A 17,750-nucleotide genomic window follows, 5' to 3' on the forward strand; every position below is an offset into this window, starting at 1 on the left:
TAAATTGCATTCAGGTATGTTGCAGTGCTAAAATTCTAAACAACCAGTATTTATTTGATTTTAAATTTCAATTTTAGTGACATCTTATATCAATATTAAGCCATCAGGTGGCCATTGAGTCAGGAAGTACAACTGAGAAAATCATTCACGCAAATGCCCTCTGCCTACTTTCCTTAGCAGACAAGCATCAGGCTCATACCGTAAGTCTTCATAGGTCTTATGTTTGTCCTCCCCCCACAACATTTAAAGAATTTGGAGGATGTAAGGGATTACATAAAGTCAAGATCCAAATTCATTATTCAGTCAAGTACTAAAGCGCGTTTCAGAGGCAACTTGATTGTGAGCTACTAACCTCTTAGGAAGACATACTTCTTTGCACATCCGATCACTCATCATCCTAATCCCCTTTCCAAAGTCATTTCCTTCTTAATTAAATTAATCACAAATGCATCATTTCTGACTAGGAGCTACCCATTTAGGCAGTGAAAAAAAAACTGTCATTGGTGAGGGAAAGGAGACAGCAAGTACTTTAATGACTTTCTTAAAAAGGAAACTTTGTTTGAGAAGTAATTGTGTGTGTTTTTTCCTTCCCAGCTATTACTTTTCTGCTTTTAAATCTTAATGTCTCATCTGGATGAACACCTTATCACAAGCCAACAGGGGAAGGCGGTGTTTGTATTTGTATTTGCATTTATATGGCATTTTCATACAGTGTATCTCACACTGCTGACAGAGCAATGAATCACAGGCCTGGAGCACCCTCTCTACATGCATCATGGGAGCAGCCATCTTCCACATGCTCTACAGCAGCAAACTAATTAATCTTTCTAAATTTTAATTCATAAGAATGATGCTGTGACCAGGGAAGCATGAGAATAGTGTGTATGTCTGGCTGGAGGTTTTTCACAAATTGCAGGAAGTCAGAAATAGTAGGAGAGTATCACAAAGTAACTATGCAACCCCTGCCCCCCAACTGTCGCTTATCACCACAGCTACTGGTGGAATCCTAGAATGAATGAGCCATTGCAGCTTTTATAAGCTTATGATAGAGAAGAGGCAAGCACACAGATTTCACCCAGAGTTATTACAGAATCACCTCCCAGAACTGAGTTTGTGCTTAGCATATTCTTTTCTCTTTAAAAGTAGTTTTCATTCATTACATATTATTGCTTTTTTCTAAATATCATCTTAGGCTCTATATCATTAACAAGTAATGAAAACTATTGAGAATTTAGTTCTGTGGAAAGCTGGGTCCATTTCAGTACTTTAGGTCAACATGAAATACAAATTGCCCACAAATAAAACTGACTATAAGATCAACTTCCTTTACATCATAAAGCACCATTCTTTCCCAAACAATCCCAAGTGTTCCATCATGGATTGGTGCTAATCTATATGGTCCAGGTAAACTTTACTAAATTTCACATTGTTGCTATGAAACTGAGAAATGAAACATGTATACATTTCAAAGTGTACAAGACAATGTTTTGATATATGTTTTGATGCAGCATTTACTATGGTCATATATAAGCCTAAGTGTTCAACAACCTCCCAGACACACTCTGGAGGATCATAGGGGAAGTGGCTTGGGGATTCTTTTGAATTGCCAGCAAGATTCGACTTTGCAGTAATTAAGGAACTACTGATCACAATCTTTATGGCAGGTCCCATAGGTTTTCACTTCCCTAGAAAGGGCATAATGTTGCAGTGTTTAGTGAAATGAATAATGAGTTGCACATAGTCTAAACTTCAAGGCCACACTAACCCCTTCCCCACCCCTTTTTTCACCATTGCCTTGTTCAGATAACCTGTCTACATTCTCTGTTAAGGATGCAGAATTAATATAAGGTCCTGATATGCATCCTACAGTGTAGGCTATGAACCAGCGCTGGGTGGGTACATTTTTAAACTCTCAGGCACAGTGCAAAGATTATAAAATGATCTCTGGAGCTTGTGGATGTCATTTAAATTAGAGTTCATGATAGGAAAACAAATGGTTGGGTGAGATAATAGGGGCCTGTGTGATATTCTGAATTCCTCAGTCTTTACTTTTAGCCAATTAAAATTAATTCCTTCAGCCTCACAGCCTGGAAATCCCAGGTTCCAAGACATGTCAAGTTGTGGTTCAATTTTGAGACAGAGGCAATTCCTCAAGAAACCCCAGCCTGACACAATCAAATAAGCCTTGTCAAAGTCCACCTAATCAAAAGCCCCACACTTAATCACATCAGCTTCTTTAGCTCAAACTAGACAGGGTCCCATCAGGGGCTGGGAGCTCTCCATCAATGCTGCCTGTTATTCAAATGATCTAAGCTGCAGCAGTTCAGGCCTGCATCCAGATTATGGAAAATCAGCTGCAGCTAATTAAAAGTAGTGTGCAGTCTCACATGAGAGTTCCAGCCTCTTCTCCCAGCCAGGTACAGAATGTAATGTGTCTCCAATCATTGCACTGCAACAGGGACCTGGACTAGAGGATTAATGAGACTGGGAAATCTGGAAAGCCAGCGAGTAAAAGCAAAAGTAAAGTGTGTGGCACAGGGAAAAGTAAGAGTGAGTAAGAGAACTTAACATAACACCCTCTACATCCACACACTAGCGTGGAAATTGGCAGTCTGTGTTTCAATAGTGTCTGTGTTATTTCGGTTCCAGTACCTGCCACTCTCTAGAACATTAGACTTAGTGAGCTAAGACCTATATCTGCACAACACTGCTGCACAGGGCCTTATTAGCACTCCAGCAGAAACTAAGAACTTAAGAGCATTTTCCTTTAGCTGTTTTTGATTCTCTTTGAACAATTTCATGATATATTGTATTTTGCATTTTGATTACTGTCATTCCACTTTCTATTATTTATCTCCAACCCTATTACCTATCACAAACACTCATGTGCGTATGCACATGCACACACACATACACACACATACACATGCCTCTTTCTCACATTCATGTCTTTGTCTTGTGACCTATTAAGATTAACAATGGCCGTGCCCATAGCAACTCTTATAAATGAAAACATTTAATTGGGGTTGGTTTACAGTTTCAGACGTTTAGGTCATTATCATCATGATGTGAAGCATTGTGGGAATGCAGGCAGACATGTCCTGGAGAAGGAGCTGAGAGTTCTACATCTTGATCCAAAGACAGCAAAGGAGACTGTGTACCACACTGGCAAAGCTTGAGCATATAAGACCTCAAAATCTGATGCCATAGTAACACACTTCCTCCAATAAGGTCATACCTACCTCAGCAAGGCCACACTTCCTAACAGTGTCACTCCCTACATGCCAAGCATTCAAATATGAGTTTCTGGTGTCCATTCCTATTAAAACCACCTACACACTGTGACCTCACCAGTGGGTAAACAAAAGAAAACAGTGATTTCCTCTCCTCAAGTATCCATCAGTAGCCAGAGTTCAACAGAAAGCTGTAGGACCACATGGGCCTCTCACAGACCTATGACTGACTGTTGACAGGTGTAGCCTTTTGTATGTCCACTGCTGGCAGTCACTGCTGTTATGAGATGATGATTGTATTAGTTGTGTAAAGTCCACAAGAAAGCATTTCATGTTCTTTTCCCTATCACTGGCCCTTACATTTTTCCCACCCTTCATCCGTGTTGTCCCCTGAGTCTTATAGGGGGTGCTATGAAAGTCTTCTTGAGGACTGAGTACTGTCCAGTCACTTAGTCTTAGTATTGTTTGCAGCCATGATTCTCTGCATTTGCTAGCTTTCATTATAAAAAGATTCTTTTCCTAATTAAGACCATGACTAGCATTTGTATATAAAATAAACCTAAGTATTTATAAGTCAGCTTGGCACTGAATCAGTTTAGCCGAACTAAAGTGTAAGTGCCCATAGGGAATAAGTCCTCCTCAGTAATAGGTTTTTAACCAGGATTATAGTACCAGGCATGAATTCCCTCCTGTGTGTCAGTCCTTAATTCCTACCAGAGAGGATTTGGTTGCCCCCATGACGGTAGTATCTCTATTATTTCACTGGATATATCTTCTTTGACAAGTTAGTATTGTAATTCATAGGGTTCTCAGTTGGGTAGGACTATTGTCTTAGTTAGGGTTTAACTTGCTGTGATAAAACACCATGACCAAATGCAACTTGGGAAAGAACAGCTTTATTTCAGTTTACATGTCCTGAATCATAGTCCATTAAGAGAAGCCAAGGCAGGAACTCATAGATAGGAACTCAAGCAGAATCCATGGAGAATTACTGCTTACTGGCTTTCCCTCTATGGTTTGTTCAATCTGCTTCCTTCTAACACCTAGGACTACCAGCCAGGGGTGTCACCACCAATACTCACATGGGCCCTCCATCATCAATCATAAGACAAGAAAATACATCACAAAATTTCCTGGTGGAGTCATTTTCTCAATTGATGCTCCCTCTTCTAAAATGACTTGGGCTTGTAACATGAAGTTATCTAGCACAACTATTAATGTGTTTGCTCCCTCGGAAGCTTGAATTTACCTACTAGCACTGTGAATATTGTCTAGAAAGGAGGAAGCTTCCACTTCATGTTCACCTTGATTTCTCCAAGTCTTACACACAATATGTGGTATCTTCAACAATAAGGATTTATGATCTGACTCTGGAGGACAGCCAAGAGGAATGATAATAGCCTGCATTGTTTTGGTAGCCTCTGAGGTTTCCACAATTAACAACACATACATATTTCTCCTGTAGTTGACGCTAAAATTTTAGCTTAATAACCTTGGATTACCAGGTTCAGCATTATTTATTCCTTCAAGTTATATAACCCTTCTCATATTTTTTAGGTGGCTTGGAAGTAGCAGTCATCCATAAGGATTTCACCCACAGTATTCATTTTCATTAACCCTCCCTGTTCATCTCCTCTACCTCTGTACACACATCTCTACTCAGTCTACTGCTTCAAGTGTTCACACTCATTTTTCATATCTATTATTATCTGAAAAGCCATCCTTTGAGGCATCTTCCAAACAATGACAATTTTCCTAGGTTCTTGTCTTCTCTGGTCACTCCAAGTTCAACACATAAATCTAAACATTCAAAGCTAGAACTGACATATGAAGAGAACACACAGTATTTTATTTCTAATTATGGATTGCATCACACAGCATAATTTTTCACGTCTATCCACTTACTTACAAATTTCATTTTTCATACAGATGAGTAAAATTACATTCTGTAGATGTAACACAATTTCATTATTCATTCTTTGATGAACATATGGGCTGATTCCATTGGCAAGTTTTTTTTGTGACAAGGGCAGAATTGGACATGGTTGGGCAAGTGTCTTTGAATAAGATATAGAGTCCTTTAGGTATATGCCCTGAATGGCATAACTTCCTAAACATTCCTAGTTCAAATTTTTAGAAAAACTTGCAGAGTGATTTCCATAGTGGTTGTGACAGATTACAAAGCAGACCAAATAAGATTATATTTTTGACATCAGTTGGGCCAAGAAGAGTGATATGCGGTGTGGTATGCAGTGGATTCTGGAACTGAACAAATATTGATATTCTTAATCCACCATAATATACTAAAAAGGTTTATAACAGTTCCCTTGTGCCTCTAAATTTGTGGGGTGTGTGTGTGTGTGTGTGTGTGTGTGTGTGTGTGTGTGTGTGTGTGATGGGTATCATAGAATGTAAAGTGTGTAAACTGTTTATAACTTCATCACAAGACAAAGATGAATATAAATGTATTGATAATAACAGAAATGAGAGAAAGAGACAGGGAGAGATTCTCCCAGTGTAGCACAATACTTGCTATAGAATTCTTTAAACAAGTGACAAATATTCTTCATTTATCAAATAACAAACCCCAGGCAAAATATAATGGTAAGGGGATCCTCATTATAGCATGCATGGCTTAGTCAAATACATTTACTGAGACCATCATACCAAATTTATTGTCTACCAAGAGTGGATAAACAGTATCATCTTTTTGTAAGATATAGAAGGCTATATAATATATAATTTTGTTATTTCCTCTTTATCTTTTTATCTTTGTCTCCCCTTAAAATGCCACATGATTGTACAAGAGAAAATGTTTTGTTTTGTTCATTGCTATACCTATTTCCAAAAGTAAAATGTGACAGAGTGAACTATTCAGTATATTGAATATGTGATAAATCCATTTGTTAGCATTCTTCTTTTCATGTAAAGCTGATCTCCATGAGAGCATGTTTGTAAATGAAAAATATTTTAAATATCTTTTAACATTTCAGAATCTCCCACAGTGCATCTTTTACTCCCATTATTTCATTCAGCAAATGTATATTGAGTGCTTGCAATGTTCTAGGTCCTATGTTAGACAGGAAATATCAGTTCTAAAGATGTAAGAAATTGTATCTGCATGTAACTTAAAATGGACTGAGAAGTCAACAATTTAAAAGAAGAACTTCTTGTAGGTAATGACACTTAATTCAGAGACATTTTTATCTGTTCAAAGAACTTAGAAGAAGCAATTGTTGAATGTTTACCCCTCAGTGGAACTATTTTACCTGCTTCCCAACATCCTCAAGTCTGGATACTCCAACCTTTCATTTTGGATAGATGAAGTGCCTATGGGGCCCATCTCTTCCTTTCTTAGAGGCTAATAACTGTTTATGATTGTTGGAGCAGTGTGTGTTATTTTATTTGATGATGTATCCATTCAAGGTTAAAGAGTTTCAGAGGGAAAAGAAGGAATTTAACGAAGGGTATTGGGAGTGCATATAATCACAAAACATTGTACATATACATGCAAATGTCCAAAAATAAAGAAAAATATAGAAAAGCAAATTCTTCTGATCAGTATAAATGTCATATGTTTTCTTGAAATAAAGAAAAATAACCACAGATAATGATTCTTGCCTTTGACCTTTGTGTCTGAGATCACTAGTTCTATATCAATCAGTGGGCTGAAAGCACTGCGGGAATAAGTACAGCTTCTAGTAATTACTGCAAAACTTCTCTGAACACACATAAACTCTCATTATATCTTAACCTATCACACTGAAAATTTCCCCTATTGCATTATTTACTGGTTTCTCCAGCATCATAAGAACTGGAAGTCAAACTCTTCCTTAACCACCTCTGGTCGAGGAGACTGGAGCTGGTTAAGAAGGAGTTTGTTGGAAATTTCAGTGAGTTATTATCAGGAACTGAAACTGAAGAACTCAATGTAGTGTTTTCTTGCTGCAACTGTATCTACATATACTCAAATTTACAACTGTCTTCTACATGTGATAGATAATATGAAGTACCTGTCTTCTGAATTGGGCTTATTTTGCTTAACATAATGACTTCCAGTTCCATTAATTTTCTTTTGTCTGACACTCTGACTTTGTATCACTCTTCGTCCTCTCACTCTTTTAAGTTCACATTGAGTGAACTAGATAATCCAGGATAATCATTGTATATCAGGGTCCTTAAAGTTATCTTATGTGGAAAATACAGTTTGCAAGATGTCTTAGACATCTTGTAGAAAGAATAACAAGATACCACAGACTTGAAAGTTTATAAGTTTGTTTCTCAGTGTTCTGAAAAGTTCAATAGCAATGTGTCAATATGCCTAGTATATGGTAAGAACTTGTTTAATCATAGATAGGGCCTTTTGCTGGGTTTTCACATGATAGAAAAAGCAAATGAAGCCAGTTATCTTGGGTCTTTTCGTGATTACTTTACTTGTCTGCTGTACTAACAAAGCACCACAGACAAGGCACCTTATAAAAGAGCTTTTTGGGGATCTAGGTCCCAGAGCATTAAAGTCCATGATCATCATGATGGGAAACATGACAGCTGGCAGGAAGGCATGGTGCCAAATGAATAGCTGAGTGCTTAGATCTGATCTACAAGCACAAGGCAGAGAAAGAGATAGTTGATAATGGTGTGGATTTTTGCTACCTTTAAGCCAACCCTTAATGATATACCTCTTCCAACAAGACCAGACCTCCTAATCCTTCCGAAAGAGTTTCCCAAACTTGGGACCAAGCACTTGAACATATGAGCATATGGGGCCATTTTCATTCAAAACCATCATAAGCCTCTATAACAAGGATACTTCCAATACTTTTATTTAGTAATTACTTTTCCCTTACTGTAATAATATTCCTAAGGCAAATTATAACATAATTTATTTTGGCTTACTTTTCAAGAGGTACAAGAGTTCATGAAGTAATCATGATGGCAAAAGCAAGAAAAAAGGTGTTCACATCTTGAATCACAAGCATGAATAAGAAATAACAACCCATGGTATTGGTCTCCAAACTCTCAAAGCCTATTCTCAGTAACATACTTCCTCTAGTAATTCCACACCACCTAAGTATCCACAAACAGTGCCATCAACTGGAGATCATGTGTTCAAATATATTAGCCTATGGCAAACATTATCATTCAAGCCACCACAGGTATTAATAATATTTTTGATGGTTCTGAACTAATTAATTACTCCCTCAGAGTACTACTTTTTATAGCTATTACTTTAGTGTATTGAACTTTAACATATAAATCTGAAGGGTGTAAAAAAGGTAAGGTTATGTGATTATGGGATCCACAGATGAGGATGTAATATGTGGTCATAATTTAACCTAAGACGGAACCCAGTACCCATTTGCTATGTAGCTGTTTCCTACAACTTTCTTTTCTCTTGACATTTTTCATTTGGTTTTTGAATATAAAAAAAAGAGTACACTTTTACTTAAATCACTCTCCTTAGTGATATGGGATTCCCCTCTATATGCTGTAAATATGCTTTACTACTAATGGTTAATAAGGAAGCTGCTTTGGGCCTATGACAACATAGAATAGGGCAAGGCAGGAATTCCAAGTAGAGATAGAGGAGAAAAAAGGTGGAGTCAGGGAGATGCCATGTAGCCACTAAAAGAGAAAGACATACATGAAAGCCTGCTGGAAACTTGCATGTAGGCCATGACCTCATGGTGATGCACAGATTAATAGAAATGGGTTAATTTAAGATATAAGAGCTAGCTAGAAATATGCATAAGATAATAGACCAAGCGGTGTTTTAATTAATACAGTTTCTGTGTAATTATTTCAGGTCTGGGAGGCCAGGACATAAACAAGCAGCCTCTGCCTACGAAATAACATGCCAATGTGGGGCAACAATATCCACAAAAGAAAAAAAAAACGGAGAGACTTTAAAAAGAAAGTATAGACACAAAAGAACATAATTAAACATAACCTCTTGGTGGCTGTTTTTTTTTTTTCAGATTTGCTGTGTTTGCTAGAAGCAAGCAGAGGCACAATTCATTTAAGAGAAGGCTTCCTGACTCAGCAGCAGCAGCAAAAACTGCATGGCTCCTTTTAAAAGGCTTCCTGGTTTTTGCTAGCTGCACAAATAATTCTGGATCTTTCAGGACACTGATAATTTGAATGGGGTTTGTAAGCAGAGTGATACAACTTGCTTAATGGCAACATAGACCTACTGTGTGCCTGGAAATGGACCTGTGAGCATGGCGTGTATGGCTGGCACCAAATGGACCTCTGCCATGTTGGAAGGGGCAGAGCCAAAAGGCAAAGCAGCCTTATTATTAGCCACACCACTTAGCCTTTTAAGAAGCTCTCTTGGATAGAAAAGGATTACAGATACACAATAGGACAGATTCAGACACAAAGGACCCCTAAACAAGAGACAGTGTATTCAAAACATGTACTTAGACTTGGGAGAGATAGAAAAAGAATATAGACAGTCATAGATTAAAGGAGTAAAGAAAAATTGCCATGTAAAGATGGAAAATACACAGTCCGGAATATATATATATATATATATATATATATATATATATATATATAATTGTGATTTCATTGAACTTTTTGACTATGAACGAGCTAAGTACAGAGCTAAGTACATTGTACACACTGCTAAAATAAACCAACATATATATTTTAAAGGTTTATTGACTTCAAAATTTGAGTCTAAGTATATGTTGCTTTGGAAAAGAGGTTTTGCTTTTGTTTCCACAGAAGATAAGAACCTGTGAATTCCTTTCAGGCTAATATGGCTTGACCAAATAAGATATCCTGAAGTGATAGCCTAGATGGTTCAACAACTACAACAGCTTCATGACTAATGGCTGAGATGAAATAACTACACAGGATATCCCATAAAAGACCCCATTAACAGTGACCCAATCAGCAGGAAGTAGTCTAGAAAACAGCACCCAAATTTCCTAAATGATTGTTTACAAATGTTTGTTTACAGTTAAAGGGGGATATACTATAGAGATGAATACTTTGCATTGGTAGGGATCTTGGTCTATTGATACAGTAAAGTCAATTATGTTATATGTATATTTCTGTTCTTGATTAAGGTACTGTGTTTGTGCAGCTCATTTAAAATATAATGTATAATTAATAAATAAAGGTTAATAGTCATTTCTAATAACCAAGCTTGTAATCATGCTAGTTAGGTTTTCCAGATGTATAGAGATATATTTCAGATGAATAGCTATTCAAACCTTTCAAAGACTAACAGAATATGGCACTTAAAATGTTTGAAAACTTATGACTTTTCCTGACAATGAGACACATCTTCTCCTGGCAGCACTAATCGACTTAAAGAGGATAATGGTTATCAAAGAGGCTCCTCATGGAGATGGTTAGCCATTTGGACAAGAAGCTGCTCTAACCTAGACTGCTGGATGTTATGATGTATAAAATGGACATGCACACCTGCAGAAAAATGAGTGCTAAAGTTGGCTAAAGAAGGTGACACAGTCCTTCTGGGTTCCTGCTTCATGAAAGAGTCTGCCAGACATTCTGCAGAACACATTAGAAAGCAACTGATGGACTTGCCACTACAAGGCATAAGAGATCTTCAAATTTTCTGCTTCATGGAAAAATATTTCAGAAACTATGGGCTTGTAGACTGAAGATGGATGCCGTAACATTACAGAAGAAATTTGGTGAATGTCCAAGCATCAAGATATCTCTGTCAATTCTAGTGTTTTGGAAGTTGCTTACAATGCACTTCCTGTTCACCTAGGTAATATAATATCTTCTGGAGTCTTTGACAGAGTTGAAGAATATATAGTTATAATTATAGTTTTCCTTAATTATAATAAAAGATAAAGTAGATATAAATAAATATTGCAGTTGTAATTTTTGCTTGATACCTGTTTTGTTCTTTGTAATCTTGCTATGTTAAAGTTAAAACTTTCCTTCTTTTTTAGATAGAAATGGAAAGGTGACCTTGGATTCCCCTCTGCATGTTGTAAATATGTTTTGTTACCATTGGTTAATAAAGAAGCTACTTTGGGCCTATGACAGCACAGAATAAGAAAAGGCAGAAACTCCAAACAGAGATAGAGAAAAGAGGATGGAGTCAGAAAGATGTCATGTAGCCACTGAAGGAGAAATATGCCAACAAGATCTTGATAGATCCTCCACGGTAAACCACAATCTTATGGTGATGCACAGATTAATAGAGACGGGTTAATTTAAGACATAATAGCTAGCTAGAAATATGCATAAGCTAGTAGACAAAACAGTGTTTAAATTAATACAGTTTCTATGTAATTATTTCAGGTCTGAGAGGCTGGGAAACGAACAAGCAGTCTCTGCCTACACATTGGGTCTCTCTAAGTCCTATACCTCATATATTTAAAACTGCCAGACATCTTGAAAGAGGAAGTGATATATGCTGCCTCTATTCCTCTTACACTTTTTTTCTTTACAGCCTTATCTACTTTCTGTCATTTTTTCCTCAGTCTTCAATTCTGCCTTTTCCTTCTTTTAATGTGAGCTGAATTTAATCTTTAATCTTAAGTTTTCTAGTCTTCTCTTTATATACTAATTCTTATGCAGGCATCAATGGATGTTAATAGTTTCCCTTGATATATTCAACTATCAAGTAGTTATTGAATACCTATTCTGCATCTCTTGCTTTTCTAGATATTTGAGGGAGATGGATCATCAGCTTACTTGAGTCTGATACATTAGAGATGCATGCAATTCTCTACACCCTCACTATCACTATCATTACTTAAATAGATAAAAGAACTTTATTTCTAGTTTTCCCAGCCTCTTTGGTTGTCCATCGAAATTCCTGTAATACTCGGCACTAAAAGTGACTTTTCCAAAGTGAATTAATCATGTGATTGTTCTTTATTAAAATCCTTTGTGTCTTGTATTATCTTCCAGATAATGATCATGTCCCTTGGTGTGACAAGAAAATCCCATAATATTCTGTACACCCTATTTTTCTTTTCAGCTCTTTTATTCTCTGCAATTACTCATTTAGTCCATGTTCCGGCTACACCAAACAAATTTCTATCCTGTAAAGTCCATTCTCTTGCTTATACCAGAAATATCTGTCTTCTTCCATCTCTATTTTTACATGTGTTTCTTTCCCATGCATGTGTTCATACACACACACACACACACACACACACACACACACACACACACACACACACACACACTTCACTACTCAAGCTTTAGGGAATTTCCTGGAAGAGGTTTTGCTTAGAAAAGTCATCTGAATATTTAGGTCTCTCTATATATTCCCTGTCCCATTTGTTTTTCCCATCAGCAGAAATAGTAACTTTATACGGAAGCATTTCCAAGTTTGTTTAGTTTTCTCTCTTCCTTCATATCTGCAACACTTCTTGAAATGTGAATGTATATTTTAGTCATTATCATATGCACAAAAGTTAGTACTATGCCTTTCATTACAGGACAGATGCTTAGGAAATATTTGGTGAAAACAATGAGTAGATGAAGGAATTAAATTATGAAATAGAACAAATTAGCATAAAGTAATACAATGCTAGCATAAAAATTAGCATAAAACAATACAATATTACTAATCAGTCTATCTCTGTTTTTCTCCCAGTAACAATATAGAAGAATAGATCATTCCCAACAAAGTTTGAAATGGCTAATCTTCTTTCTTCATTTAACAAGTTTTTATGATCATTGAGTTTTGTGACATAATTCATCATGTGAAAATGGAACAGGAGTTAATTCTGATCTCAATTTTAATTGCATAGGGTAGAAAACTGCCAAATTGTCTGGGGTTATTGATACCATCATGGCAACTTCCTTACAGAAGGACAACAGAATAAACAGAGCTCCACTGGAATGAGGTTTAACCCACAATAATTTTGCATGAAGGAATAGATAAAGAGGCACTAGTGTCAAATATTGTGGCCTGAGAAAGGGTAGAATCTAGAAAAGACTGGACTTGCAGTTTCCAAGAAGTATTTGAAAAAATTCAATTCTTGGGATAAGTCTGGGACATATAAGAATATTATATGATATTCTTCCAAGTGAATGAGTTTGAGAGTAGAACCATATATGGTTTTGGCTTTGATTCTTAAGACCAAGATTTTTAAGATGATGATACATCTTCCAAGTAAACTAAAGAGTATAATGAAAATGAATGAATAAAAATATTCCTTGGAGCTGGGTGGTGATGGCATAGGTCTTTAATCCCAGCACTTGAGAGGCAGAGGCAGACATATCTCTATGAGTTCGAGGCCAGCCTGGTCTACAAGTGCTAGTTCCAGGCCAGGCTCTAAAACTACAGCAAAACCCTGTCTCGAAAGACCAAAAATAAAAAAAAAAATATTCCTTGGACGATTCTAATAATATCATTTGAAGATATATGTGAACAAAGAATATCTATAGTTTGATTTAACCCTCATAATTAATAAATCCTTCCACACTCTAGAGATTAAATAGTAATTGGAATCCAGCTTTATTAAATAGTAGAAATTCTGCTCATTGGTAATGAAAATAATCATAAGTCATTGGAGAAAGATGAGATATCTGACCTTTTAATTAATGATCACCAGTCACTAGCAAAAGTGTACTGAAAAATCATAAAGGCTACATGACCTTTAAATATCTTCACTAAGAATTTAAAAGGGTGTGCATGTGTATCTGAGAGAGAAAGAGATGGAGAGGAAAACCCACTCCAAGAGTACTGAAAAGATGTCTGATCCCAAGTAATATAAGCACATGAGCATAATTCTCATTGATGTTAAGATATGGAAGGAAGTTGGACATATAGTTTCAATAGCTTCAGCAAAATTTTTATGCATTAAGTTGGGTTATTTTTGTTGTTATTTTCAACACTTATGATCCTTTTTATAACCTTATAAAACTAGTTATTCAAGGTAAAATATTCATCCAATATTCCACTGTTTTTAGCTTCTGTTTGTTTTTGAAATCAGTATGAAGAGCAAGTGATAACCTTATTTACTAGTCATACAGGAGTAAGGAAAAGAAAAGTAAATTAAACTAGCCTATACAGAAATGGGTGATGGACAACAGATACACTAAACCTTATCAAAAGCTCATAGCTTGGGAAATCATAGGCTGTAATGTGAATATTATTAGATGCTGATGTGTGTAATTCAGTGGTTCTCAACCTATAGGTCATGACCCCTTTGGCAAACCTTTGTCTCCAATAATATTTACATTATGCTTCATAACAGTAGCAAAATTACAGCTATGAAATAATAACAAAAATAATTTTGTGGTTTTGGGGTCACTTGATATAAGTAACTGTTTTAAAGGATTGAAGCGTTGCGTTTGGAAGTTTGAGAACCTCTGTGCTAAATGAGCATAACAAAGTCCATACAAAGTGCCTACAAAGTTGCATTCAAATAATTATGTTATCCCTATAGATTTTTGCTGCTGTCACCTTTGGTCAAAGAAGCCATCGAACTCTTTTTTTAAATTATCTTATTTTAACCTTTGATTTTTCTTAAACACTATTTCATTTTTTGTAAGATCTATAATGAAATAAACTCATCTATTAGACAACTTACCACTTTAAGAATGCGAATTTGCTGAGGAAGTGGCTTGGAGGTAGAGCACTGGACTCGAACATGAGCGTCCCTGGGCTTTATCTGCAGCATGTATAAGGAAGAGATGAAGGAGAAAGGGGAGTAAGAAAGGAAAGAGAGTCATTCGTTATATTTTCAAACATTATATTCACCACAGTTTTAAGGATGTTTACACCTTCATCCACCCCAAAGCCCTTTTCTCATACACTTTGGCAGTTGTCAGTCTATTTCCTCTCTGCCCCTACACTCTAAATACACTCTAAAAGTTCTTTTCCCTTTCTTTTCATATAACATTTTACTAGAAATTGAATACAGAGCCTCATGCATGTAGCCATGGTGCTCTTAAAGGCATAGCACCTGTGATTATTTCCACAAAACTTCCACGAGACTGAGCCTATCAAGACCCTATCATAGAGAAGGAAAAGATTTCTAAAGCCCCACCATTGCCTAAGGACCTAGATGCAGAAAATGGCAAGAAGAAAGATTCTCCTTAAATAATTTCTTACCCATATTATTTTAACAATCCTAATGGAATTCACAGGATCTTGTACACATTCAATAGAGGCAAGAAAGTAAATGGGGGTGCAGTTGTAAATAGGAATAAGATCGGAATTGGAGTGAGATGATACATGGCAATGGAAGTGAATATTATCAAAATAAAGTATATATGTATAAAATATCATAATTAAAGCCACTATTATGAATAATAATAGGTAATAAGAAAATTTAAAAAATAGAATGTTCAGGAAGCATAAAGTAGTATGCCATAGATACTAAGGTAGAGATCATAGGCAATCTCATGGAATCTGGAAGACAGGAATAAAATTAAACAGTGGAACATCTAGACCTGCTTTTAATTTCTCAGGAAAGAAAATCCATGTAAGTTAGGATACCCATACTATGAAATTTCAATATAGCCTTAAAGCTGCTTTTCTAGTGAAAGACACTTTGTAGACCAGTTCATATTATATCCTGGACTTGTTTTTAGACAAGAACTGGACATTGCATACAAAGAACACATTATAACATTTAGAAATAAATATCAAGAATAAGCTTAGTAATGGAAGGACATAATCAAGCTCCTCAAAAGTGACCTTATCCTACTATCTGAAGTCATGCTCATTTAAAACAGAAGCATGCATCTCACCCCATAATACAGCATAATATAATGTCAGTTTCAAAGCTTAGGAAAAGTACACACTTCAAGACGCTATTTCAATATTCTATAGTGGAAACTATCTCTATCACATAAAATGAATACTTTTTTTCAATGTTGACTAGAAAAGTGGCACCTGGTTCATTTGATGGCATGGCACTTACTTATCTAACGCCTTTCTCAAAGAGACCAGAGGTGTGATTCAGGTATCATTTAATTAATCCTTAAAATAACTCTGTCTGAAGGAAAAGACAGAGCCTCAGCGTCTAACATTAAAGGCAAAAGTCTTTGGAATGCTATTTAATTTCAACACAATAATCCAATTACTGTATTCAGACATGTTTTAAAAAAATCTGTTTTCTGTCATGGTCAAGGGATGGGGTTAATCTAAGATCCTACTTGATAATTACTATGCTGAAAGAGAGAATTTTCAAAGAACAGTAAGAAAAACATGTTTTCCATACTGAAACAAAAGTGACTAGAATTTCAATTCATCAGTCATTTTTTTTTTTTACTCTTTCTTGGTGAGAATTTTACAGACTATGTTGTGATATTATTCACCTCCTTCCCAAACTTTTACAAGGTCTACCCCCTTCCCTACTCAACTGTGGGTCACATTGTTGTTTTACACCCATCAAGTCTTATTTGTGATGTTTTGATATTGTTGGGTACATGGCTGTCCTTGGGAAGCATGGTCAACCTACTGTGTTCTACACATTAAGATCGACTTTATTCCCAATAGCTCTAAAATGCCAATAACTCCTCAGGTTCAAGTAGAACTTCCTGCCCACTTCCTCTCCCCGGGTATGGTTTTTGTCTTACTTGAGCCTATGCAGGTCTTGTGTATACTGTCACAATCATTATGAGCTGGTGTGTGCAAATGCCCTGCTATGTATGTAAAATACTGTTTTCTTAGTCATCCATCACTCTTGACTCTTATAATATTTTCTACTTTCTTTTCCACAATGACCCATAATTCTTTGGAAGAGGGTGAATGATAGATATATGTCTCATTTGGGGCTGATCATTCTGCAGTCTCTTGTTATGTATATTAGCCAGTTGTAGGTCTCTGGGTTAATCATTGTATGCTGTAAACAGAAGTTTCTCTGATGGTGGTTGAGATACGCATCTGTCTCTGGGTATAACAAGAAGTCCTTGGGAGTCGATGATTCAGAAATACTTCATGAAAACACAATGCCGCAGATCTCATTTTATCAACTTCACTACTTATTGTATAATGGCAGTGGAGAGGGGACAGTCTTGGAAACTTATTGATGGTAGGAGGCCATATATACCAGCCTTTACTCATATAATAAAGTACGGGTACTGAAAATATTGTATGTGTATTTTAACTTACTTTGTAAGAGGCTTTATTCTTTGAGATTTTGCTCCAGACTAGATAGTAAACAGCAATTTAGAAATCTCTAGAGGTTAAAGAATAAAAAGCTAAAAAGAAAAATGTGTGCCTTGCAAGCAGCGTTCCCAGTAATTTAAGTTGCGAGCCGACAGTCATGCTAAATCAGCAACAAACTATGACGAGTGAGCAAACATAGAGAGAGATCACTGTTGTAATCCAATAAAACTTTCAACAAAGTTGTCATCCAGTGCACATTAACTAGCCTACATAGTTATCACCATAGTAAATGCAAACTACAATATTTTTAAGTATACACTTGCTGCATTCACAGTGTTAAATATCATGTTAAGTATTATTAACACAAAGATAAATTTAACACTACCATCATTAGGAGCATGAAATCTGTTGGGAAAAGTCAAATTGAGCAAATGATTTCA

This window comes from Microtus oregoni, unplaced genomic scaffold (genome assembly GCF_018167655.1).
Source record: "Microtus oregoni isolate MIOR12 unplaced genomic scaffold, Mior012 000146F_ref0000122, whole genome shotgun sequence".
Classification (NCBI taxonomy): domain Eukaryota; kingdom Metazoa; phylum Chordata; class Mammalia; order Rodentia; family Cricetidae; genus Microtus; species Microtus oregoni.